Source organism: Hyperoodon ampullatus (genome assembly GCF_949752795.1).
Source record: "Hyperoodon ampullatus genome assembly, chromosome: 2".
Lineage (NCBI taxonomy): Eukaryota > Metazoa > Chordata > Mammalia > Artiodactyla > Ziphiidae > Hyperoodon > Hyperoodon ampullatus.
Genome location: NC_136915.1, coordinates 10,740,693 through 10,767,069, shown reverse-complemented (window position 1 = coordinate 10,767,069; position 26,377 = coordinate 10,740,693).

Sequence of the window (26,377 nt, the reverse complement as noted above, 5' to 3'; positions counted from 1 at the left end):
AGAGCTCTAGAGTAGATTTACATTTATGGTAATATAGTTGGCTATGTTACCTCTAAACAGATCGCCTCTATCATTAAGTTTTGTGAAGGGACAGTGGCCATGTTTTCCAATCAGTACCACATGTGTGCTGAGAAGATTATTATTTCTCTATAATTCACGTAGCACTTGCCATCTGACATGGTACAGATTTTACGATTTCACTTATTTTTTTGTGCTTGTTGCCTCTTTTTCCACTTTCTCCACAGTGCACCTGGTAAGAGCAGAGACTTTAAGAAAAACCTCTTTGTTTATGGTTATATGCCCAACAACTAGGAAAGTTCCTAGAAAGTAGAAGATGCTCAATAAATGTTGTTGAATTAATTTCCTTACATTTCCTTGAATTAAAATTTCTTTCCTTATAGAATTTCTCTAATTTTCAGGTAAATCTATCCTTTCAAACCAAGCATTAGTAAATCTTACACATTCTCAGGAAAAACACTGCACTAACTGCAATTCTGAGGATGCAGAGTATTCACCAAAAACTAGTATCCAATAGAATCACTCTGAGGGCATCTGCCTTTGACCATGAGGGAGTAAGAGGACTCAGATTCCCCTCCTGCTATAAATAACTAGAAAACTGTACAATATCTCAGAAACAAATATTTTTAGACCTCAAACAATAGCACAGAAGTGTGATCCTTTAGAAAAGAAAAAAGTTGAGTCCTATCATCACCAGCAGTCTGCAAAAAAGGAATGTCCAGACCTCAGCATGGGAAGAGGAACCCAAGGAGAGCCCAGCACTTGACACTGAATTGAGGAGACAGAGATTGAAAAGGGTAAGTTTGCTATAATTTGCAAGACAAAGTACTGAAAAGGAGGGAATTATACAGAGATCTCTAGAAATCTGCACAGGGGTCTCTATGAGTTGTTGGCTGAATATCAATCCTATGTATGGGTAAGATAAAACCCTACATGATCTGTCAAGAAAAAATTCCAGGAGAGAAAAGTTACATTTTGGGGAGCTGTAAGCCCAATAATTCCAAGAGATCTCACAGAGCCACAAATTGTTTGCACGCTCACCAGCCGAAGTAGAGGGGCTTTGTTGGAATTCAGGGCATATTCAGCAGAAACTCCAGAAGGATAAAGCTTTAGAAATGAAACTAAATGATCCCTAGAATAAAGGCAACTCTAGGCCTATCCACAAAGAGTTTAAAAATTAAGCCCTGAAAGGATCAAACTGATCTGCAAGTAACTAAAATACTTGTCAGGAAAGAAAAATGAGCATTTTTTTTTGGAGAGGTGTAACAAAATCTAGTGCCCCAAAATGCAAAATCCATAATGCTCAGTATTCAATAAAAAATTACCAGACATGTAAAGAAATAAGAAAGTATAACTTGTAGCCTCAAGAAAAATCAGTTTATAGAAGCAGACCCAGAAATAACAAGTGATAGCATTAGAAAATATGGCTAGGGCCTCCCTGGTGGCGCAGTGGTTGAGAGTCCGCCTGCCAATGCAGGGGATACGGGTTCGTGCCCCGGTCCGGGAGGATCCCATATGCCGCGGAGCGGCTGGGCCCGTGAGCCATGGCCGCTGAGCCTGCGCATCCGGAGCCTGCGCATCCGGAGCCTGTGCTCCGCAACGGGAGAGGCCACAACAGTGAGAGGCCCGCGTACCGGAAAAAAAAAAAAAAAAAAAGAAAATATGGCTATTAAGACAGCTATTATAGATACATTTTGAATGTTCAAGGTTATAAAATAAAACATGATTATAATGAGGAGAAAAATATAATATTTAAATCAGAACCAAGTGGAGCTTCTAGGGATGAGAAATGCACATCTAAAATAAAATTTTTATTGGAGGAGATTCATAGCCGATTAAAAAATGAAGAAGAAAAGATCAGTGAACTTGAAATTATAGTAATAAAACTATCTATCTATAATGAATAAACAGAGCCTCTTTGACAATATAAAGCTGTCTGACATACACGCACTTGGAGTCTGAGGGGGTGGGGTGTGGGCCGGGGCAGAAACAATGTCTGAAGAAATGGTGAACAAATTTTTGTCAAATTTGATTATATTATACACCTATGGATACAAGAATCTCAATAAACTTCAGGCAGTACAAACACAAAGAACACTATAACAAGGCATATTATAATCCAATTGCTAAACAAATAAACACACAGTGAAAAAGAGAAAATCTTAAAATCAACCAGAGGAAGAAAGCATATTGCATTCAGAGGAACAGAGATAAGAATGATGTCAGACTTATTAGCAGAATCTATGCAAACCAGAAAATAATCTATGCATGTTGAAAGTACTGAAGAAAAAAAACTTGTCAACCTAGAATTCTATAACCAATAATAATGTCTTTCAAAAAATGAATGTGAAATAATGACTTTTTTAGATAAACAAAGGCTGAGAGAACTCATCACCAACAGATTTTTATTAAAAGCGATGTTAAATGTCTTCAGACAAAAGGAAAATGGCATTAGATGGAAACGTTTATTCACAAAAATGAAAAAAAGAATGCTTAAAAGGAGCAATATTTAGGCTTCTCTGGTGGCGCAGTGGTTGAGAGTCCGCCTGCCGATGCAGGGGATAAGGGTTCGTGCCCCGGTCCGGGAGGGTCCCACATGCCGCGGAGCGGCTGGGCCCGTGAGCCATGGACGCTGGGCCTGCGCGTCCGGAGCCTGTGCTCCGCGGCGGGAGGGGCCACAACAGTGAGAGGCCCGCGTACCGCAAAAAAAAAAAAAAAAAAGGAGCAATATTTTAGTAACGTTAACATATTTTCTTTCTCACCTTTTAACTCATTTAAAAGATAATAAATGGCTTAAAGCACAAAAAATAACGTATTGTGCATTTGATAACATGTATAAAAGTAAAACATATGACAACAGAACAGAGAATGAGACTGGCATATGGAAATATATTGTGATAAGTTTCATATATTGTACATATATGAACAATATGTGAGCAGTTTGTTATATGAAAGTGGACTGTGTTAAGTTAAACATGCATATTGTAAATCCTAGAGTAAGCTCTACAAATAATACATAAACAAATGATTATTTTGAGCCATGGAGAATCAACCTTGGACAACTGAGCATAGAGTTACAACTACAAGCCATGAAATAGGAAGAATACAGAATATGACCTCAGAGCAGTTTCTCACTACACAGGAAGACTCTAAAATCTTTTCCTGGACTGGGGAAGGAGCTTGGCTAAAACAGAGAAAGATGAACAAGAAAGTATGGGACCTGATCCCTGCCTAACCTGAATCCTCATCCTACAAAGGAGATGGTAAAAAAAAACACCCAGATAGATTTGGGGATCTGAAAGCAGAGTGACTTAACGTCTTATGTCCTACCCTGGGCAGCTGGGTGGGGCAGCTTCTCAGTGCACACACCAGTAGGAGGGTAGAAACTACAGCCACATGGAATTTTAAGTCAGAGAGGAGCTGAGATAGCACAACTGCCCTACCACCCTCATCCTTCCACCTCCAGTCTCCCTTAGCATCATGGGGGCTGAAAATATCTCCAGTGAATCCAGAAGTGTCCAGAGAGAGATTCATGGACCAGATACACATCCCCAAGATAGGATAATACAACATATAAGTCTCCCAAGAACCCAAAGAGAAGGGAAAAATAATGGGTAGGGGAGCAATTTGAATTTATTTGATATTATCCAGAAGGTACTAAGTTTTCAACCAGAATTGACTAAATTATATCATCAGTGGAAATGCTGGCTCCAGGTCTAAGTTGAATTTCATTATACGAAGTTGAAAACAACAAAAACAAATGACTTTTTGGAGTTGTGACTATAAATTTTTAAACCCTCTATATATCTTCTCTTTCTTACTTGCAAACAGGAAGGTTGGGGCACACTGAACTATAAGGAAAACAATTGAGTAGGCATCCAAATAACCTACCAGAATCTAGGACCAATCTCTGTATGATTCGTGCCCCATTTCCCACCACCACCCTGCCTTCCCTTTCCCTACCTCCAAGTACATGGACGTAATGTTCTCACGAACAAGCCTTTCTCCCCAGGTCATTCCAGGGATACCCCAGTTCCCAAGTCCTTTGCTTATAGACACAAGAGACACTGCTGTCAAAAAACTCATGTCACTTCTTAGAAGGGAAGAATTACCGTCATGCTTTTCACTCTAACCAGACTAGTGAATTTGGGGTTCTCAAAATGCGTCTACTACAGGCTTTCTCTATTCTTGTTCCAGAAAATTAAGGCTTAGTAGCTAAAATATGCTCTAGGGCTTCCCTGGTGGTGCAGTGGTTAAGAATCCACCTGTCAATGCAGGGGACACGGGCTCGAGCCCTGGTCCAGGAAGATCCCACATGCTGCGGAGCAACTAAGCCCGTGTGCCACAACTACTGAGCCTGCACTCTAGAGCCCAGAAGCCACAACTGCTGAGCTCGTGTGCCACAACTACTGAAGCCTGCGTGCCTAGAGCCCGTGCTCTGCAATGAGAATCCACGGTAATGAGAAGCCTGTGCACTGCAAAGAAGAGCAGGCCCCACTCGCCACAACTAGAGAAAGCCCGCATGCAACAATGAAGACCCAATGCAGCCAAAAATAAAATAAATTAAAAAAATAAAAATTTTTTTAAATTAAAAAAATATACGCTCTAATTTTTACTTTGTTCTAAATTCAGGACACATTAAAAGTGTTAACAGTCCCCTCTCTTCTCAAAGAATAGACACTTTCATTAGAGAACTTACCATATTATATTGTAATTGCTTAAGAATTCATCTGTGGTAGATTTAATTATGGGTCCCCAAACTACTCCTCCAAAACTTGTTCCTATAGCGCCCTCCTCAGTGACACTCCTTAGTGGAGAAACATACCTCCTCTCTTAAATGATGTCAGGCTTTGCCATGTGACTTGCTTTAGCCAATTAAATGTGTGCAAACATGAGTCATGACATGTCCAAGTAGAACATCATGTGGTTCCACTATTATTCTTTCCCCTTTGCCAGAATGTAGAAGACGTTCAAGTGAAAAGCAAACCCTTGCTACTATAAAGCACCAAAATTTGGGGACAGGGGAGGCATTTGTTACTGGAGCTTAGCCTCTTGAATGCTGACTACTGCACAGTCTCTGGACGAGATGGTGATTCCCCGGAAGGCAAGAATGGAATTTTGTTCACCGTGTATCATGGGTGTTTAGCAAAGAAGAGCTACTTGGGAAATTTTTAATGGACAAACAAATACAGTTGTTTTGAGAGTACAGATCCTATATAATAAGAATGATAAGGATTACAGTTTATTGAGTGTCTATCATATGTCAGAGGCTTTCAAAACCTCTGTACAGAATGAAGAGGCACTAATAATGTGGGTTCTAGGGCCAGAAGCCTGAGTTCACACCCAGCTCTGATAATTACATAACTGGGTGAACTTGAACAAGTTACTTTACAGCCCACAGTGCCCAGCACATTGTAAGTTCTCAGTAAGTGCTGGCTGTTATTATTGTTAAAGATCTATCAGAGACGCAGAATCTGAAGCTCAGAGATTTACACAACACATGAAAACCAAGGCCATGACTCTCCAATGCCTATTCTCACAATACCCACACTTCTGATCCAGAATAATGTCTAGTTAGAGACAGCACCACAAGTGGGGTGTTATACCACCAACACCAGCCAAGTGGGACACAATACAAGTAAAGGCAGGGAACAAGTCTAGAATTTTATTTATTTATTTATTTATTTATTTATCGGCAAACGTAAAACAAGCAGATGGCAGAGTGCCTGGCACACAGTACACATTTCATGTGCTAAAAATAGCTAGGATATGAAGCTCTTCAGTGATGATTCCCTACCTATACTTCTTGAACCTCCTCTCTCTATCTCATAGTTCCATCACTGACAATAATAATTATTATCAATAGTATTATAACAAATATCTATGGGGACTCAATATTCACAAGCATGGTGCCACATGTTTAACAGGCATTACCTCACTTAATCACCCCCAAAATTCTATTGAAGTGTCATTATCATCGTTCCTATTTTCCAAATGAAGAAACTCAGATTAAGTGACTCACCCAAGATTATGCACCTAGTCAGTGAAGGAAACAGGATTCATATCTAGGCAGAGCCTGCACACATAATTCCTACATTATACCACCTCCACCCTGCACGCCACTTGCTGCTCCATCCTGCTCTCCTTTGGGCAAAACTACTACCCTCTGGTCCCCTACCTCCTGGGGTACAACACAGAGCAATCCTAGGCATACAGGATGTCAGGCTGGCCATGGGGTATTACCTGGTAATATACTCATACTTTTAAAGGTGAGAAAACTGAGGCCAAGAAAGATGATCCAGCTCCCTGAAGATGCTGTAGCAGTCAGTTTGAGAGTAAGGACCCTTGAAGACAGTCTGCCTGGGTCTCAATCTTATCTGCCCCTCCAACTAGCTGTCTAACCTTGGGTGAATTACTTAACTCCTCAGTTTTCCCAACTGTAAATGGGGACAATAATAGTAACTACTTCACAGAGTTGCTCTGAGAAATAAATTAGACCATCTGCATAAGGCATGTGGCACAGTATCTGCCACATGTTAAGTATGTAAAAAGCATTCACCATTGGGCTTCCCTAGTGGCGCAGTGGTTGAGAGTCTGCCTGCCAATGCAGGGGACACGGGTTCCAGCCCTGGTCTGGGAGGGTCCCACATGTCGTGGAGCAACTAGGCCCATGAGCCACAACTACTGAGCCTTCGCGTCTGGAGCCTGTGCTCCACAACAAGAGAGGCCGCAACAGTGAGAGGCCCGAGCACTGCGATGAAGAGTGGCCCCCGCTTGCCTCAACTAGAGAAAGCCCTCACACAGAAACGAAGACCCAACACAGCCAAAAATAAATAAATAAATAATAAAAATAAGAAATTCCCTTAAAAAAATTTTTTAAAAAAAGCATTCACTATTATGATTATTCCACAGTTTGTACCTCAAGTCTTTGACTTACTGATATTAACTAGTTGCTATGTTTATAACTGAGGGTGCTTATCAAATCTTTGTTATATAAGTAAGCCAAGATGGTCTCTGTGTATTAGCCTAGGTTCTTTATTTCTTCACTGCAGGCTGAGACCTTTTAGCTCAAAAGCCAGCAGGTGCCAAACTCAAAGGTTTTATATCCAAATATTTTAAATATAGCCCAAATAAGCAGACTGTTAGCTATTTAGGGCCTGTCTGCTTTGCAAACCCCACAAAACTGTGCCCAACATTTGCTAGCCATTGATAAGATAAGCCCTGGGACATAAAGACCCCAAGACCCTGCTGGTCTCTGACCCAGACTCCTCAGTGTGCTGGTGTGTGACATCACCTGGACACATGAGTTCCCTCCAGGACCCCTCTCTCACCGAGGAGTTCCTTGCTGTCCTCCCCTCTGAGTATTGACCCCTGAACTGCTGGACAGTGTCCTGCTGTGAGAGACTTCCCAGTATGCAAACTGCCAAAGGGTCATCCAATAAAGCCCGTGTGTGCTACTGCCACCTAGTGGTCAGACCTTTTCCCTGATGAACCCCAAGATCCCTTGAATCCCCTACATGACCCATTTGTCTCTTCATTTTGTATCCCAGTTACAACTAGTCCAGTGCTTCATACGAAATGAAAACATAAAAGCTGAAAGTTGAATAACTGGAAATAATGACACAAGGTCCTCCTATATGCAAACCTACTCTTCAAGGCAGGTCACTCTGTTTTTAGGCTTGTGTAATGGGCACTTTATGTATTTGTCTGGTTACATCTATTTCCCTCTTCTTCTGATAAAAGAAGATGTGGCACATATATACAATAGAATATTACTCAACCATAAAAAGAAACGAAATTGAGCTACTTATAATGAGGTGGATGGACCTAGAGTCTGTCATACAGAGTGAAGTAAGTCAGAAAGAGAAAGACAAATACTGTATGCTAAGACATATATATGGAATCTAAAAAAAAAAAAAATGTCATGAAGAACCTAGGGGTAAGACAGGAATAAAGACACAGACCTACTAGAGAATGGACTTGAGGATATGGGGAGGGGGAAGGGTAAGCTGTGACAAAGCGAGAGAGTGGCATGGACATATATACACTACCAAACGTAAAATAGATAGCTAGTGGGAAGCAGCCGCATAGCACAGGGAGATCAGCTCGGTGCTCTGTGACCACCTAGAGGGGTGGGATAGGGAGGGTGGGAGGGAGGGAGACGCAAGACGGAAGGGATATGGGAACATATGTATATGTATAACTGATTCACTTTGTTATAAAGCAGAAACTAACACACCATTGTAAAGCAATTATACTCCAATAAAGATGTTTAAAAAAATAAATAAATAAATAAAATAAGAAACTCTCATTCCCGTTTGTGCAAACACCCATCCCCACTTGTGGTTCATGTAGGGCTGATCCCACTCCCAGGTCCTAGAGGTGAGCACATCGTCCAGACCTGGCCATTCTAAGCACTTCATCTCCCTGGCAACAGTGGTTGGTCCAGGAGAGGGCTTGTGACCTAAACATGGCCAAAAAGATTTAATTCCAGAACCATCTGATAGAACTATTAAGAAAGAGAGTCTCTCTTTTTCAGTTGAGTTTGATAAACTGGTAGGAATGTGGAGCAGCTGGTGGTCCTTGTAGCCATCAACTAGGGAGCCCCAGCCTGAGAATAAAATCAACTGAGTAAAGAGGCAATTCTCATTCACAGACAGGTAAAGAGATTCTTGACCATATCATTACAGCATCAGGATTCAGCCACCGACTTCAGTGAGGTGGATCGTTCAATTCCCTTCTTTTCATTAGACCATCTGGGTTGGATTTCTGTCATTTGCAATCAAGAAGTCCTGATTACTATAAAGAAGCCTGTACTTTGTCCTCATTGTAATAGTTATTTATGTGGATACTTCTTTAATGTCTGCCTCCCTCTGTGGCAGATTAAAGAAGATCTTAAATGTTGCGAGAAGAACCAAGGAATCTAGCCATCGGCCACAGATGAGGCTTTAGACATGTGGTTCCAGCCATCTCAATTCACCCCAGACGAGAGCTCAGTCACTCTGGTGCAGAGCTGAACCTCTCCTCTGTATGATACCCAAACTTCTGGCCTACAAAACTGAGCATAACAAGGTGTTGATGTACACCCGCCATTTGAAGATGGTTTGTTATGTAGCAATAGATAACTGTTAGTTCCATGAGGCCAGCAACCATGTTTTTTTGGTTCTTCCCTGTATCTGCAGCTCTAAGCACAACACCTGGCACACAGTAGTGCTTGGAAAGGTAAATATCTGTCCAAAAGAAAAAAATGAATAAATAAATGAAGGAAAAAGCCAGCTTCACTCCACTTGGTCCCCTCCACCAGCCCATCATCCTAGAATCAGGTGTTATGCACATTCTTCTCCATTTGGCCTATAAAAGTCTCAACCAAATAATACTGTTCTTAAAGTGTATGATGGATTATGGAATGAAGAACCATATATACGCTTTGTTATTTACCTGAGTTTAGGAAGTTGAATCATAAATTTATTTGGTTGGTGGTTCTACATGTGAAATGATGTTAAATTTATTTCATGTTATTCTGGTCTATAAATATGAAGCAATATGTATTTCTATAGCAGGCTTATTTATATGAAGTGCTCATTTGAATTTCACCATATATTAATAAGTATTTATTTAGGTTTCAGATAAGGGTAGCACATTCATGGGTTGGCAGAAGAAAAAAATAACAAGTCTCAATATTTTATGTCATTAGCAAAAATTGAAGGTACACATAAAATTTGTTAACATTTTCAGAAGAGGAATAACAGCTTAGCATACTGTGCCTCTGTTTTTATAGATCAGATGAATTACAGACATGAAATAATAATACTACGACCCTAAGCACTCATTTTATGCAGATGAGACCAGATGTCACTGAGATGGGCTATTGTACATTTTTACAGAAAAATATACCAAATGAATCATATCATAGGGCACAGCCTTATGTGGACACAAGAAGCTCCATGGATTTTATGATCTTGCCATTTATATGGTCCATAGATATGAACTAATGATCAAATTTATCCCTACATGTTAAACAACCTTTGCTTTTCGTGTATCTCAAATTCTTTGATGTATTTTGCATTAAAATGCTCACACGTTTCCAACTCTTGCTTTAATCTAGTCTCATTAAATAAATGAAGCCTATATAATTCAGGTATTTCCCCCCGTTGTTGTAATAAAACTCATTCTGCAAGTCAAAAGTTGATGCTGGAATCAAGAATTTAGAGAAATTGAACCCTCCTGCATCGCTGGTGGGAGTGTAAAATGGTGCAGCTGCTCTGGAGCACAGTGTGGCAGTTCCTCAGTAAGTTAAACGTAGAATTTCAATGTGAACCAGCAATTCTAGTCTTAGGTATATCACCAAAAGAACTGAAAACAGGTGTTCAAGAAAACACTTATCCATGAATGTTCACAGCAGCACTAATCATAATAGCCAAAGGTAGAAACAACCCAAATGCCCATCAACTGATGAATGGATAAGCAAAATGTACAATATACAATGGAACATTATTCAGACTTTAAAAGGAATGAAGTTCTCATACATGCTACAACATGGGTGAGCCTAAAAAAACTATACTAAGTGAAAGAAGCCAGTCACAAAATGCTACATACATTTTTTACACAGCAGCTTCTTATTAGTTATCTATTTTATACATATTAGTGTACACATGTCAATCCCAACCTCGCAATTCATCCCACCAACCCCTGTCCCCGCTTTCCGAAACCCTTTGGTGTCCATACAGTTGCTTTCTACATCTGTGTCTCTATTTCTGCCTTGCAAACCTGTTCATCAGTACCATTTTTCTAGATTCCACATATATGTGTTAATATACGATATTTGTTCTTCTCTTTCTGACTTACTTCACTCTGTATGACAGTCTCTAGGTCCATCCACATCTCTACAAATGACCCAATTACGTTCTTTTTTATGGTTGAGTAATATTCCCTTGTATATATGTACCACATCTTCTTTATCCATTCGTCTGTCCATGGGCATTTAGGTTGCTTCCATGTCCTGGCTATTGTAAATAGTGCTGCAATGAACATTGGGGTGCATGTGTCTTTTTGAGTTATGGATTTCTCTGGGTACGTGGCCAGGAGTGGGATTGCTGGGTCGTATGGTAGTTGTATGTTTAGCTGTTTGAGGACCGTCCACACTGTTCTCCATAGTGACTGTTACCAGTTCACATTCCCACCAACAGTGTTCCACACCCTCTCCAGCAACAAAATGCTACATACTGTATGATTCTGTTTATTTGAAGTGTCCAGAATAGGCAAATCCACAGAGACAGAAAAAGCAGATTCGTAGTTGCCAAAGACTAGGGGGAGAGAGGGAGGGAGGGATTGCTTAGTGGGTACAGGGTTTTCTTCCACAGGGATAAAATATTATGGCACTAGACAGCAGTGATGGTTACACAACATTGTGAATGTACTACATTCCGTTGAATGGTACACTGTAGGATGCTTAAATGGTAAATTTTATGTTATGTATATTTTACCACAATTTTAAAAAGTTGGGTGACCAGTTCAAGATTGCAGACATTAATATATATATATATATATATATATGTATATATATATATATATGTATATATATATACATATTGGAACATCCTCCCAGAATCAGACAATTGAGTGGTCCTTGATATGCAAGGATAACACTTTGGACCCTTCAACTGCAGTTTGTCTGATGGCAAAATGCAGACAGGACCCAGTATGTTACCCTGGCATCAATGGAAAAGACATAAATTACATACCTGGTCAGGTATAAAAGCAGACCATAAAATCAACCCTTAAAACCTAGGACTTGACATGCTGATAATGAATCTATCACCAACTACTTTAAATGAATATATTTGCAAGAGGCCCAGAGTTACGTGGTGGGTGCTGAGAAATACATGTGTATTTAGATGCAGAGCAATAATGCAGCAGAAGTGATAACACAGGACCAGACAAAGGTGCAATTACATGGAGGAAGTCCAGGCAAGGTGGTGACAGAATCAGGCCCTGATGGAGCCTGCAGGGTTTGAGAGCAGATGGACTACAAGTTGAGGGGGAGCTGGAACAGGTCCCAAGGTGGGGGAATGTGTTTAAGCCCACACCATGGAAGATAAATGTGGCCCAGGGCCACACCCAAACATGTGGCCAGATAGAAGCATCGGGGAGGTCCGGCCTGCCTCCCATTGAAGGGGGGCCTTTTAAGAGCCTTGGGTTTTGGAGTCAAAGAGCCAGAATCTAAGTCCTACCTCCATCTGTTAGGAGCTGTGTAAAGACTTCACCTCTCTGGGTATCAGTTTTCAAATCTGCCACAGGGAGATAAAGCCATCTCTACTCCACAGTCACTCACGGAGTTTAGACTAATTAATGCAAATGAAGGACTCAGACAGTGCCGGTCTAGAGTTAGTATTTAGTGATGGTACTCAGCTCTCATCACCATGATTATTACCGTGACCACTGCCTAATTCCTGTGAGCCTGGAGCAGGCCTGGTCCTGATCTGACCCTCAGAGTCTGCCCTGCCGCAAAGAGCAGTTCTCGGGGATTGATGCCCTGGCAGCATCGAAGGCTCCCTGGGAGTCAACCCCTGTCCCACAGCCCAGTTTTGCCCCCGACACCATGACCCACTTTTTATTTCACTCCCCGACACTGGGCCTAGCCAACACTGCCCAGCAGTCTGCAATAGGGGCTGAGACATGGGGTCAGGTGAGCTGCCTGGACATACAGCGTGGAAACTCTGAATGGGCGACCACATTCTAGTGCGTGGTCTGGTTGTCAGAAAGGCAGCTAAAGAGGCAAAGAAACAAGAGAGCGAGAAATGGTCAAGACTCAGAGAAGCACAGAGCAGAGGCAGGCCTGACACATTTCTTTCTTTTTTTAAAATTTATTTATTTTCGGCTGCGTTGGGTCTTCGCTGCTGCATGCGGGCTTTCTCTAGCTGCGGCGAGCAGGGGGCTACTCTTCGTTGTGGTGCATGGGCTTCTCATTGTGGTGGCTTCTCTTGTTGCAGAGCATGGGCTCTAGGCACGCAGCCTTCAGTAGTTGTGGCACGCAGGCTCAGTAGATGTGGATCGCGGGCTCTAGCGCACAGTCTCAGTAGTTGTGGCGCACAGGCTTAGTTGCTCCGCGGCATGTGGGACCTTCCTGGACCAGGGCTTGAACCCATGTCCCCTGCATTGGCAGGTGGATTCTTAACCACTGTGCCACCAGGGCAGTCCCCACCTTTCTTATCTGTGGTTTCAGTCCATCCTGAGACCAAGCTGCGTTTGCCCTGACCCCTCATGATAAATTCCCTTCTTTTCCTAGTTAGCTTCAATTGGTGTCTGTACCAAGAGAGCCCTACTTAATACAAAGCCCACATCTGGACTTCTTTGTACTCCTTACACCATTTGCCCTTTTTTTCTCAAGGCTTCCCGACTACATAGGAACCATGCTAATTTCTTAGGTTGGTGCGGTCCACGCCTTGCTCAGAGGAAGGTGGGGTTAACGACAGAAACATCAGCACTATGGATGCTGGCAGCTGCTATTTATTAAGTGCTTACTGAATGCCAAGCATTATGCTGAGCGCTCTGCATGTATCCTCACACTGCAGCTTCATGCGACTCGTGTTTTAGGTACTACTGGCTCCATCCTTCTGTTGAGGAAACTGTAACTGCTGTCTTCATCCACCACTGCAATGTGAAAGCTCTGTGCCGGCCAATCCTGCCCGCTCCCTTCAGAGTCCGCACAAAAGGCTACCTCCAGGGGGCTTCCCTGGTGGAGCAGTGGTTGAGAGTCCACCTGCCGATTCAGGGGACGTGGGTTCGTGCCCCGGTCCGGGAAGATCCCACATGCCGCGGAGCGGCTGGGCCCGTGAGCCATGGCCACTGAGCCTGCGCGTTCGGAGGCTGTGCTCCACAACGGGAGAGGCCACAACAGTGAGAGGCCCGTGTACCGCAAAAAAAAAAAAAAAAAAAAGGCTACCTCCACTGGAACATCGCCCTAGGCAGGCTCACGAAACAGCAGACAAGCTCCGATTTGCACAAAGATAGTAAATAGGTGCTTTCACTTATCATGTCTCCCTCTTGGTCCCCAAACTCCATACAGAGCTAAAGAATTCTCAATCACTCTGCAGTCGCACCTAGACGGGATCTAACCAAGCATTGTTCCACCGGCCTTCAAAAAATGCTTCTCTTCTCTTTATGTGCAGCCTCCCGGTATTACCAAGACCAACTCCACTTCAACCTCATAGAAGCTGCAAGGGAATACATTACAGTAAAGTCACCCTGCAAGAATGGATTATGACAAAATCATGTAGCCAGAAGACTTGCCTAGGCATAATGCACAGATTTTCATTTGAATGTCATTGTCCAGGTAAAGACTGCAATGAGAAAATGGACTTTGGCTCAAGGAGGAGGAATTGAGCCAAGGACGTGTCAACCTTACAGTGACAGAAGATTGAATATGGTAACTGGGGTCCTGATGGAATGTGTTCTCCACTGGTGGGAGGCTCACATCACTCCTGGAACCAATTAATTTCCTGAAAAGAAGCGGAGAGGCCATCCTTGTTTGATGGTTAGGTGCCGTTCAGACCTGATAGCCACCCTACAGTGGGTTTTGTGGCTCACAGCCGTGGCTGGCCTATTTCTTCTAAGCCCCAACTCCGGTCTGGAACTCCACCCCAAGACCTTTCACCTCTTCCCTCCCTTATCCTCCCTTATTTCTCTAAATTCCACTTTTCAGATGTTCTTGGATTCTACCTTTGTGTTCAGTGTAAGGGCTTGGCCTCACTTTTCCCATTAACTACTGGTCCCCCCCATGCTGGGATGGAAATGACTATGTCCTCCCACTGCCCTTGGTACCCTTTCAGGGGCTGGGGGTTGGGGAGGCCATTCTTTCTATCATAAAACAAACACCATGAAATATGGAATGGAATACAACATTCACATGAAATTTTAGGACAAAACATAAGATTTCAAGGAAGGCTTCTGCTCTGTCCTTTGATTTGGGCTCCTTCCCTCTCCGGTAGCTGTATATTGAAGGCAAAGTTTGAGACTCCTGGAGATTATACTCCTGGAATATCTCAGCCATTTCCCACAAGGGTGGCCTGTGTGGTCCTTGGGTCCTTCACACAGAAATTGCAACCTACTCTTCACCTTCTAACTGAATCCAGCAAAGATTTTCTAAAAAAGTCTAAATTAAAGAAATTGATAAAGCAAATATGTTCACAAGTATATAAAACTGGAAATAAATCAAACATATGTGAATAAAACCCAAGGACCTGCTTTTAATAACAGACAGCATTTGCAATTAGTATGTCAATGATACCTAAATAAGTATCACTAAAATCCTGGGGAGTGAAAAAAGAAAGTTGAACTCTGTTGCAATTCAAATATAGTAGCAATTTATTTTCTAACCACTTTATAATAAAAATAACTTTTATTTACTCATAGCAATCTTATCATCGTACCAACTTCCTGTCATAATAAAAACAACAACTCTTGTTCATTAACACCTTCTCTGTCCCAGAGAATCCATGCTTATTTTGTGTAATGTAAGAATTCTTACAAAAACATGATGAGGGTCTGATGACCTGTGTTTTGCAGATGAGAAACTTGAGGACAGAGACATGACTTGCCCAATGTCACACAGGCAGTCAAGGGCAGAGCTTGCATGCAAATCTGGTTTTGGGCTTCCCTGGTGGCACAGTGGTTGAGAATCTGCCTGCCAATGCAGGGGACACAGGTTTGAGCCCTGGTCTGGGAAGATCCCACATGCCGCAGAGCAACTGGGCCCGTGAGCCACAACTACTGAGCCTGCGCGTCTGGAGCCTGTGCTCCGCAACAAGAGAGGCCGCGACAGTGAGAGGCCCGTGCACCGCAATGAAGAGTGGCCCCCGCTCACCGCAACTGGAGAGGGCCCTCGCACAGCAACGGAGACCCAACACAGCCAAAATAAATAAATAGATAGATAAATAAATAAATAAATAAAATTGGAAAAACAAAAGGTCCATATCAAAAAATATATATATATATATATGTATAAAAGCCTGGTTTTATCCAACTCTAAGGCCTCAGGCCAGCATGTGAAAGCATCACCAAAATTTAAATTGTTTTAAGTTGTGAAATGAGATGTACCCTGTTAATTTGTTTTACTTTGGGATGCTGAGTATCCTTCCTCTGGCCTTACTACATTCCACGCTGATGTCAGCTCCCAGTACCATTGTGAAAATATCCGTAGGAAGGTATGCGATATCCTAAAACAAGACACTAGTCACCCTTCGTCAAGAGCTTGTGTGGCAGTCACGTGACTCTCGTCTTCCAGCACTGTCTGCCTCCGTTTGCAGAGCCCCGTCACGAGCTTTCCCCTAAGACGTTGAGCTGTGAACGAGGCAGACAAACCTAAGATTTCAGGCAGCTATAAAGGAGCAGTGCTCACCCAGAGGTGAGGAGGACAAGAGGGACAGCTCCAAGTGCAAGGATGTGGGCGACAACAGACTCCTCCTTTCGGAAAGAATCCAAAGAGAAGCCGCCCTGAGTGGCTTCCTTTGCTTTGAAGGGTAGCACAACTCCAACACCTGACGTGCAGTGGCTGCTGACATTTTATTATGCAGGGCCAGATGCAAAATTGTGGAGCTCAAGGACACAATCTGCATGCAAATGCGATTTAGAAACTCCCAGGGACCTGAGAGCTCTGTGGATGGGAGGCTTCCTGCCAACAGTCTACGCTGAGGGGAGGAACACAGACCTTGGGAAGCAAGTTACATGTTAAATAGATCCTGGGATTCTGCTTTGGTGGGAGACATGGTACTGGGGTGGCGGTCCCACGCACAGCACAGCAAGGGGCTGGGGGCCCACTGAGAAACAGGAGCCTCCCAATGTCCCGAAGTGGAAGAAAGTTTAAAAACTGAAAGACACGTTCCAGGACTGTCAGAAATACATAAAACCAGCTATGTTGATGTGACACATAACTCCTGGTTCTATGTGTTCAGTGACAGATTTAAAATTGCACAGACGGGATCAAGACAAATAGTTTTAAAAGGAAAAACTACGATCCTTTTGCCATAATTTAACATGTAATTATGATTCCATTGAACCATCAGACCAACAGCATGGGAGAAGAATCTACAACCTTCCCTGTCAATATTTTATTTCATTGAGGGTTACTTGCAAAACATCAAAATAAATATCCTTAGAACCAAAATGTTCCCAGCAATGCATCTCCCTCCTTTATTTTCAGAGGGAATTCATGGCCCCTGGGAGGCAGGCTGGGGCAGAAAGCTTGCACTGTCCACGTCCATCTGACGGCGTGAATTCTAACACCACGTGCTTAGAGACATGCCTTCCTCTCCCCATAAATCACTTTATTGTAATGGAGCAGCCTCTCTAAGAGCCGAAGCAGCGGTCAATCCAGCAGTGAATCAACTAATCAAGTTTCTGTGCGGCATCAAGCCCTGGGCCAAGTTTCAAGGACTGCAAGAACCAATCTCATCCACAGAACTTTAAAGTCTCAGTAGGGGTCACGCTAATTGTTCCCATGTAGATGAGGTTTGGGTGTGAGACAGGGGGTGGCAGTGTTCAAAACAATGTTGTAATCATCAAACAAAAACAACAGTTAATTGGGTTTTCCCTTCTCCAAACAGAAGGTGCAATTCGTGGGCCCATGACCCTTGGAAAAAATAAGAAGTGTAAACTAAATTAATAAATTTGGAGACCCTGCAGTATTTTATTTAAGCCCTAGAAATTGTTCTTAATTCTTGGCTAGCAGCAAAAGTTTATCGAAGAAAATCTTGTTGTTTCTTTTTTTCTTGCTCTTGATTTTAATTCCCATCTATGCTATTTAATTACATTTGGTCTGTTAACATTTTAAATGCATTTTGTTTTACTATAACCTTACCTGTATTCTAAAGCTAAGCAGAAAACCACTTTGAATCTCAAATAAATTTTATTTTTAGCATGGAGTAACTTATAGATTTATGGAAGGGATGAAGAAACCAGTTAGCTAGGACTCATATTTTTTTCCCAGATAAATGTTTCGTTTGAAAGACTCTACATTTAGTTATTTAGTCAACAAACACAGTGGCATTGTGGTTAGAAGTCAGGCTTTGGAATTTAAAATTATGGCTCTTCTACTTGCTAACTACAGGCCTTGGGCAAGTTAGCAAGTCGTTCTGAGCCTCAGTTTCCTCATCTGTAAAGCGGAGATTATAATATTACCTATTTCGAGGATTGTTGTGACGATTAAATGAATTACTATACTAAAGAGCTTACAACAGTGCCTAGTCCGTGGCAGGTACTCAGTGACTATAGTTTTGTTTTTATTACTACTGATACTTCTATTGCAATAAGGGTGATGATAATGAATACTACTGTTGCTATTTTTGAAGTTCCAAATCTATAGCAATGGGCACAATAACAACATTGTCTGCCCTCATGGAGCTTACAGTGTAACAGGAGGCTGACCGTGAACAAGTAATTCACTGTAAGGAGTTCTGTGAATCAGAGTACAGAAGGCCATGGGAATGGGAGACACGCACACAGGCAAATACAGATCGGAAACATCCCATGGGCTCACACTGACAATTTTTTATTACCTACCATGATGGTGTACTTATGCATCTGCGCCCTACCACAGTACTAAGAAATCCACATTGAGCATGAAGCGTGCTTAATTTTTATTGCTTTTGAAAATATTTCTTTAATAAACCTGTTTCAGACTTTCAGTTAGAGCTAGATGTTTGAACCCATGAATTGACCTCCCCTCTTTCCCAACATCCAACAAAAATGATGGTAATTGTATTGCTTTAAAAAACAAAGGAATCCACAGGACAAAGGAAAAGGAAAAAAGGTTACAAAAACAAAATTTTAGAGGCTTAAAGCAGAAGGACAAGCAGAACTGAAAAACCAGAACCCTAAGCCAGGGGAGGAGTAGGCTGAGAAGCAGCCCGGTTGACAGCAGCCAGAGGGAATTCAGGGCTGAGAACAGGAAACCTAACTCAAAGTCAGGCTCCCTCCCGACGTCTACATGGCCAAGTGGCTCCTCTCACCACCCAGGCTGAACACTGGGGACTTACTCTCTGAAAAAGATAACAGAGTGAGTCTCTGGACTGGGGGATACCACACACAGTTGAAGGCAGGGTGCCTTATAAAAAATAAGGCTAAGTTGGATGATATACTGAATGCTGAGATACTCCACCTTATTCCCTAATACATCTGATGGGTTATTCCCATCTGATGAGGATGAGGGTGATGACATCACCTATTCAGTGTTTATTTTGTGCCAGGGACTACTCTCAATGCTTGATGTAGATTAAATCATTTAATCCTCATAACGCTATTGTTAGGTAGAGGTTGATTCTACATCTTTACATATGAGGAAATTATCCTCCATTTACATATGAGGAAATTGAAGCACAAAGAGGTTAAATTACTTTTTCAAGATACACAGTAGGGCTTCCCTGGTGGCACAGTGGTTGAGAATCTGCCTGCCAATGCAGGGGACATGGGTTCGAGCCCTGGTCTGGGAAGACCCCACATGCCGCAGAGCAACTGGGCCCATGAGCCACAACTACTGAGCCTGCGTGTCTGGAGCCTGTGCTCCGCAACAAGAGAGGCTGCGATAGTGAGAGGCCCGCGATGAAGAGTGGCCCCCACTTGCCGCAACTGGAGAAAGCCCTCGCACAGAAACAAAGACCCAACACAGCCAAAAATAAATAATAAATAAATAAATAAAAAAAACAATGCTGGGAGTTATCACCATCATTAAAAAAAAAAATTCTCATCTTTCATTAAAAAAAAAAAAGCTACACAGTAAATGTTTGAATCAGGGTTTTAATCCAGGTCAATAGCAGATAGGATGAGTATACCCAAGGTATGAGACCGACAGTTGTTCTGGGGACTGAACCAGCCCAATAGACATGAGCTGGAGATGCTGACATAATGGATTCTCCAGTGAAATGGTACAGATTACCCTACAAAAAGAGGCCCACCGTCAACAAGCTGCCCCTATGTGCTTAGAAATTCCAATGACCTATTTGATGTCTTCTCGGAAATATGAGTGGGCAACAAAGGACTACCAGCTATATGAGGAAAACCTTTGATGAGAAAGGAAGGAAAATGGAAAGAGGGAAAGGAAGGGAGAGAGGGAGGGAGAAAAGAGAAGAAAAAGAAATGAAACAGCATGGAGGGAAGAAGAAAGCAGGAAGGAAGGAAAGTGGGGGAAATAGAGATTTGCAGGGTGATGAAAGTGTTTTACAATTCCTGCTAATATCCATACAGAGTATATCATTCTCAGATATTGTAGGAGAAGGGAGTAGGAGGTACAAATTCCTAGGTATAAACTAAATAAGATACAAGGGTGCAATACACAGCACAGGGAATATAGCCAATGTTTTATAATACCTTTATATGGAGTATAACCTATAAAAATATTGAACTACTATGTTGTATACCTGAAACTCATATAATATTGTAAGTTAATTATACTTCAATAAAAAAATAATACATAACATAAAATTAGGAACTGTTTCCTAAAAAGCCATGGGGAATTATTCCCAATCCTTAAATTCTAATAAGGAACAGTCAACCTGTGCCTGCTGTGTTTTAGAATTTGCATGGTCCAGGGACTCCCATGTGCTTTGCAATCCCCCGCTTTATGAACAAGAGTGTCTCCAGCAGTTTTCCTATGCTTGTCCCATCCTTGTACATGTGGGAGGAAGATAACTTGCTTCCTCAATTCACAGGTCTTTAGACTGAGAAGAATGACACTAATAAAACTGTATTTAAGAAATTATATCTGGACCTGATTTAGATGACAGAGTTCAGACTTTGAGCTAATGCTAACGGGATGTTATTGAGGGGGGTCTTTGGAGGGAGACAGTGTAGTGTGCACTTGAATCATTAGGGGCAGAAGGTGGACTACGATAGCCAGCCTCCAAAATAGCACCCAGTGGTTATCACTTACTGGCATTCACACCCTTGTCGGGTCTCCCCCCACACTGAACAGGGCTGGCTTGTGTAACCAATAGGATATTGTAGAAGTGTCGGAGATTGACTTCCAGAATGGGATGACAAAAATCACTGTGGTTCCCACCTTGCTCTCTCTTTGATCACTCAATGTATGGGAGTCAGCTGCCCTGTTGGGAGGAGTCAAACAACTTTATGAAAAGGTCCATGTGCTAAGACACTGAGGTCTCCTGCTAAGAGCTAGCACAAACTTGCCAGCCATGAGAGTGCACCATCTTGGAAGGAGAGTCCTCAGCTCCAGTCAAGCATCCAAGGACTCCAGCCAAGCCAGCCAACACTATGACTGTATTTTCAGGAGAGACAGTAAGCCAGAATGACCCAGGTAAGACACTTCAGAATTCCTGCCCTGTAGATATCATGAGACAACAAAGATTTGTTATTGATTTAAGCCACTTAGTTCGGGTGTGATTTTTACACTGTAATAGATAACTAATACAATGATTTCAATTATTTTGTAATCTGCAGTTTTGATTTTGCTCCAACAACCTGACAAAACCCCATCTTCTGTGCAATTGTACTCTTAAAGCCTTATTTTTCAGAAGCACTTAATTCTGCCTATTCTTTCTTCATCTTCTTCCAGAGTAAAGAAGGAAGGTTCCATCTACCAGGGAAATGGTTTCGGTACTTGTGTGCTTGAAGGACAACTCATAACACAACCACCAAGATTCCACTGAGACACAAAGATAAGTCCTCTTATCAGTGAGGAATTATTTCCACTGATAGAACTGGGAGAAGATATAGCTTTTTATTTCTCATCAGATACAACCTTCTAAAAAAAAAAACAACACTCATACAGAAAAAAAATGCAGCTTCAAGAAATGGTAGCCGTTGAAAAGTCACCCATGTACTGAGGATCATTTAGGAGGATTTATCTTCCATGGGAAGAGAAAGAAAATAAACTGGGACCCCTGAATGAGCTCACAAATTCACTTACTCCCAGATCAACAAGAGCTGTAAGGCAAAAACTTTATTAAAGGACTTAAGAAATGGACAAAAACAGAAAACAAATGAATCAACTTCTCTTTCTTCAGGATGTCATTATACTTTCATTCTTTTGTCTTTCCGTAACTGACTCTGTAACATTTATCCCACATCAACAACTCCGTCTTGCCTCCAAAAAGAAAGTTTGCCATTAGAGAGTTCTTCAACTTGGGACAGCCAGGGTGGCAGAAATGGGTTACAGGTGTGATGAAGTATTAAGTTATCAGCCCTCAGGGTGGCCAAAGCCCCAGGCAGGTCACTCAGCCTTCTTTCAACCCTGTCTACTTATCTCAATTTTCTATAAAAATACGATCACTTTCTCTGTGTTCTAAGAGTTGGGGAGGACTGGTCCACAGAAATCACTGTTGATTTGTTCATTACACTAGAAGACCTATGATGAAGGGGATCCTGTTTTGCTTGTGTGGTTGTTTGCTAATGTTCTCCACATCCAGAGTGCCTAGCACAAGAGTTGGAGACTCAATAAATGATAGTTCAATGAATAATTTAACCTGCTACAAGATCAATATGAGGAGTAATAGCCAATTCCTGAGAGCCAGGCATGAAAATATCAAGCTGATCATTTTCATTGCTTCTAGGGCGACGCACGGTTGCTTACTTTTAGAAAAGGAAGTGTAACAGGGAAAACATCTAAGACCTTTCTGGGCACTAAATCATAGAGAATGTGTCCTGAAAAATAAATTAAAGCATGTTTGAAAACTACTAGTTTAGCGTCTTGTTGAGGATAATATTGAGACCAATGAAATTACTTTATCTTGACCACCCACATTTCTTTAAAATTTATTTTTCCTCTGTAATAGGAGACAGAAATAGTAAATGAGATGAAACACTATGATGCCATTAAAAATGATATTGTAGAAGAAGACTGTATGTCATGGAGAAATATTTCAAAACAGTGGGAACAGTGTGACCTCGATATGTAGTTAAACTGAATGGAGGCCACACTATGCACATGGTTTTGTAACGTAGGTAAATATACATATATAATTGAGTATCTCTATATATCTATATTTCTAAGTATAAATATGTATAAACGTTACAGGGTTTATCCCTACTTAATGTTATTACCTGGGACTTATTTCCTTCCTTGCTCTATCTTTTAAAAAAATGTTCCACATTGAATATATATTGGTTATGCTATGTAATTAGATTACAGTTATTTAGTGACTGTATTAAAAATAAAAATGAAGCTACTGTCAGTAATTACTAGAATGAGTATAAGCCTGTCTACATCTGGTGATGTCTCCTTAGTTATCTCCAAGTGAGGTCAAATGGGAGCAAGTGAGGTCAAAAAGCTGCTGTCGCATTTCAGTGGTTTGAGGATCAGCAGTGGGAATGTGGAATTATCTCTCTCCAGACACTGATTCTAATAATAGGTGCATGCTGGTCTGGTACTTGATACCATCTTTTCACAGGCCCAGCTGTATTAACACACAAATGGACGTGCAAGATATAGGAACTGTTTCTCAGGGGATAATTCAGAGGAAAACGCAAAAGCACAGATTTGAAAGTATAGATTTCCGTGGCACAATGGACTTGGAAGTTCAGGGGGCGTATGGCTCTTTGTTGCAAGGCCAAGCGAAAGAGCATAGGTTTGGTTCACACAGAGACAACTCCTATTGTTTCTGGAAACCTTCTACCATAGAGGAGTATTAAATTGCCCCTGAGACACTAAGCTGATACTAAGATTTCAGGTTGTATAAAGCTATACAGGTTACTTGGCAGCAATTTTAAGCTAAGCCACTCATGGTAGTTAATGCTATGCAAATCTTTAACAAATAGAGGGGTGGGACTGTGGTACAGTGGGAATCACATAAGAGCAGTGGTCAACAAGGCCTGTTGTGTAACCTTTGGCAAATCCTTAGCTTCTGTAATCCTGGATTTCCTTAGCTGAAAAATGGAGATAATAATGCTTACAGGTAATATGGTGTCTGTAAGATGAGATGATGCTTGTGAAAATGCTCTGAGAAACCATAAAGTGCTGGGAAAATATAAAATACTATGTTGCTGCTGTTATGACTACAACTGCTGTTGGTATCATCATTTTCTAAATTCACAGAGAAATATTTGGCCCAGAAGATTTCAGGATACAGTATTTTATTTATTTATTTATTTATTTATTTATTTTAATTTTTTTTTGGCGGTACGTGGGCCTCTCACCGCTGTGGCTTCTCCCATCACGGAGCACAGGCTCCGGATGTGAAGGCTCAGCGGACATGGCTCACGGGCCAAGCCGCTCCGTGGCATGTGGGATCCTCCCGGACCGGGGCACGAACCCATGTCCCCTGCATCGGCAGGCAGACTCTCAACCATTGCGCCACCAGGGAAGCCTATATACAGTATTTTAATCATTAGAGTGATGAATTTTCCTCTAGTGGGCCTGTGAGTTTCTCTGAATGCAAATCACATAAAAGTGTGCATCTTTGAAAACAATATAGTTTCATTCCTTGTTATAGTCCTGGCTCTTCAATTAGACTTTAAAAACATTATGGTATTTGATCAAGAGGATGGGCTAATATGTATTTATCTCCTTGCCTTTCTCATTAAAATGATGGTAGGGAAATTAAATGAGCACAAACCCACAGTCATGAAATGGAGGCTATCAGCAGCTTAGAGATGACAACAAATTTCTGCATGATATCAATCGGGTGATGTAGTGGTGACTAAAGAAGGTTGTTCCAGGAAATGCAGCATCGAATAGGCCAGGTAATGGCGGCTAGGAAAGGGAGGAGACACTGGGCCATAGCAGGAGCCCCTTTGCTCTGTGGATGTCTGTAAGGACTCAGGACTGGGCAACATCACAATAGAATGAGGATGTACCTGCAACAGGGAGATTAACTGAAAGATTATCTGTGGAAGTGTCAGTTCCCACCCACTCCCAAACACAAACACCCTGCAGCTAGGACTTAGGTGATCAGACCAAAAAACAAAAGCCAAAACAATATCCAATCAAACAAACAAGAAGTGGACGTGTTGCTGTCAAAGGAATAAATTTAACTCCCTGAAGAGAGTAAGTTCATCTGATATGGATGTTAGCACCCTAAAGCAAAACTACAGAAATTCTGGCATCTGGGGGGACTCTGGCATAATGGTTGGCCCCACCTGTTCATCACAGAGCAAAGTCTACCACCCACATATCCATAGTTCCCCATCTGCTTTTTCACCTTCTTATTCTTCAACATAAGCAGACAAACAAGGGCTTCCTGACATGAAGGACAGCCTGAAACATGAAAGAGACATACACAGAACAAAACAATATGGCCCTAGGGGAAACATTTTAGGAGCAGAAGATGACATACAAAAAGAAAAACAAAAGAACAGAGATTCCAGATTATATTTTATCCATAAAACAAGAAAAGGTACTGTGACAAAGCGACAATCGAGAATAAGGAAAAACTCTTGGAAATTAAAACTGTTATTGCCAAAATAAAAATTTAATATAGTGGCTAGATTTTGAAGGTATCTCCTATCAAGTAAAACAAAAAGTCAAGGAAAAGATGAGGGAAAATGTAAGCAACACAGAGAATATGCCAAAAGTCACAGAGAAAGAGAAGAGGGATGATGAGAAAAGCAAAGACGAAGAAACTCATCAAAGAATAATGCAAGTCCACATCACAGAATTGAAAGTTATAAAGTCTTACGTTTAAAGGGATCCTTACAATAAATGGCAGTAATAGTAACAATAGCCAAAGGTTATTGAGAACAACTACATACCAGGTACCACTTTTAAAAGTTTTAAATGTAGTGACTTATTTTGTCCTCTGAATAAATCTAAGCAGTAACTACTATTTTCATCCCCATTTTACAGCTGAGAAAATAGAGGCACTGACTGGTTAAGAAACTTACTCAAGCTGGTAAATACGACAACTGGGATTTAAATTCAGGCTAGCATGATCCATAATCTACATTCTTAACTATTATATTATACAATCTAAAACACCCTCACTTAGACAAATCATTTGTAAATTTAAGCAGACTAAAGATGAGGAAAATATCCTAAGATCTTCTGGTGGAAAAAAAAAAATTAAAGGTTACCAAAAAAAGAATGAAAATCAGACTGGTATTAAATCACTCTCACCATCCTATAATGTTATAAGACCATGGAGCAGTGATTTCCAAGATATGAGAAACAAATAATTTCAACCTAGAATTCCATACTCAGGCAAATTATCAATAGACTCTGAGGACAAAATAAAGATATTTTTGGACCCACAAGGGTTTTAGAAAATTTAGTTCAACATGCTCTTTCTTTAAAAGTTATTGATTTCTCTAGTAAAAGATGACTAAAATTAGAAAGAAAAATACATGGGATTCAGGAGGAGTGACTACACCCAGAGGAGTGTTAAAGGAAAGTCATGATCCCACTATGAAGAACAAT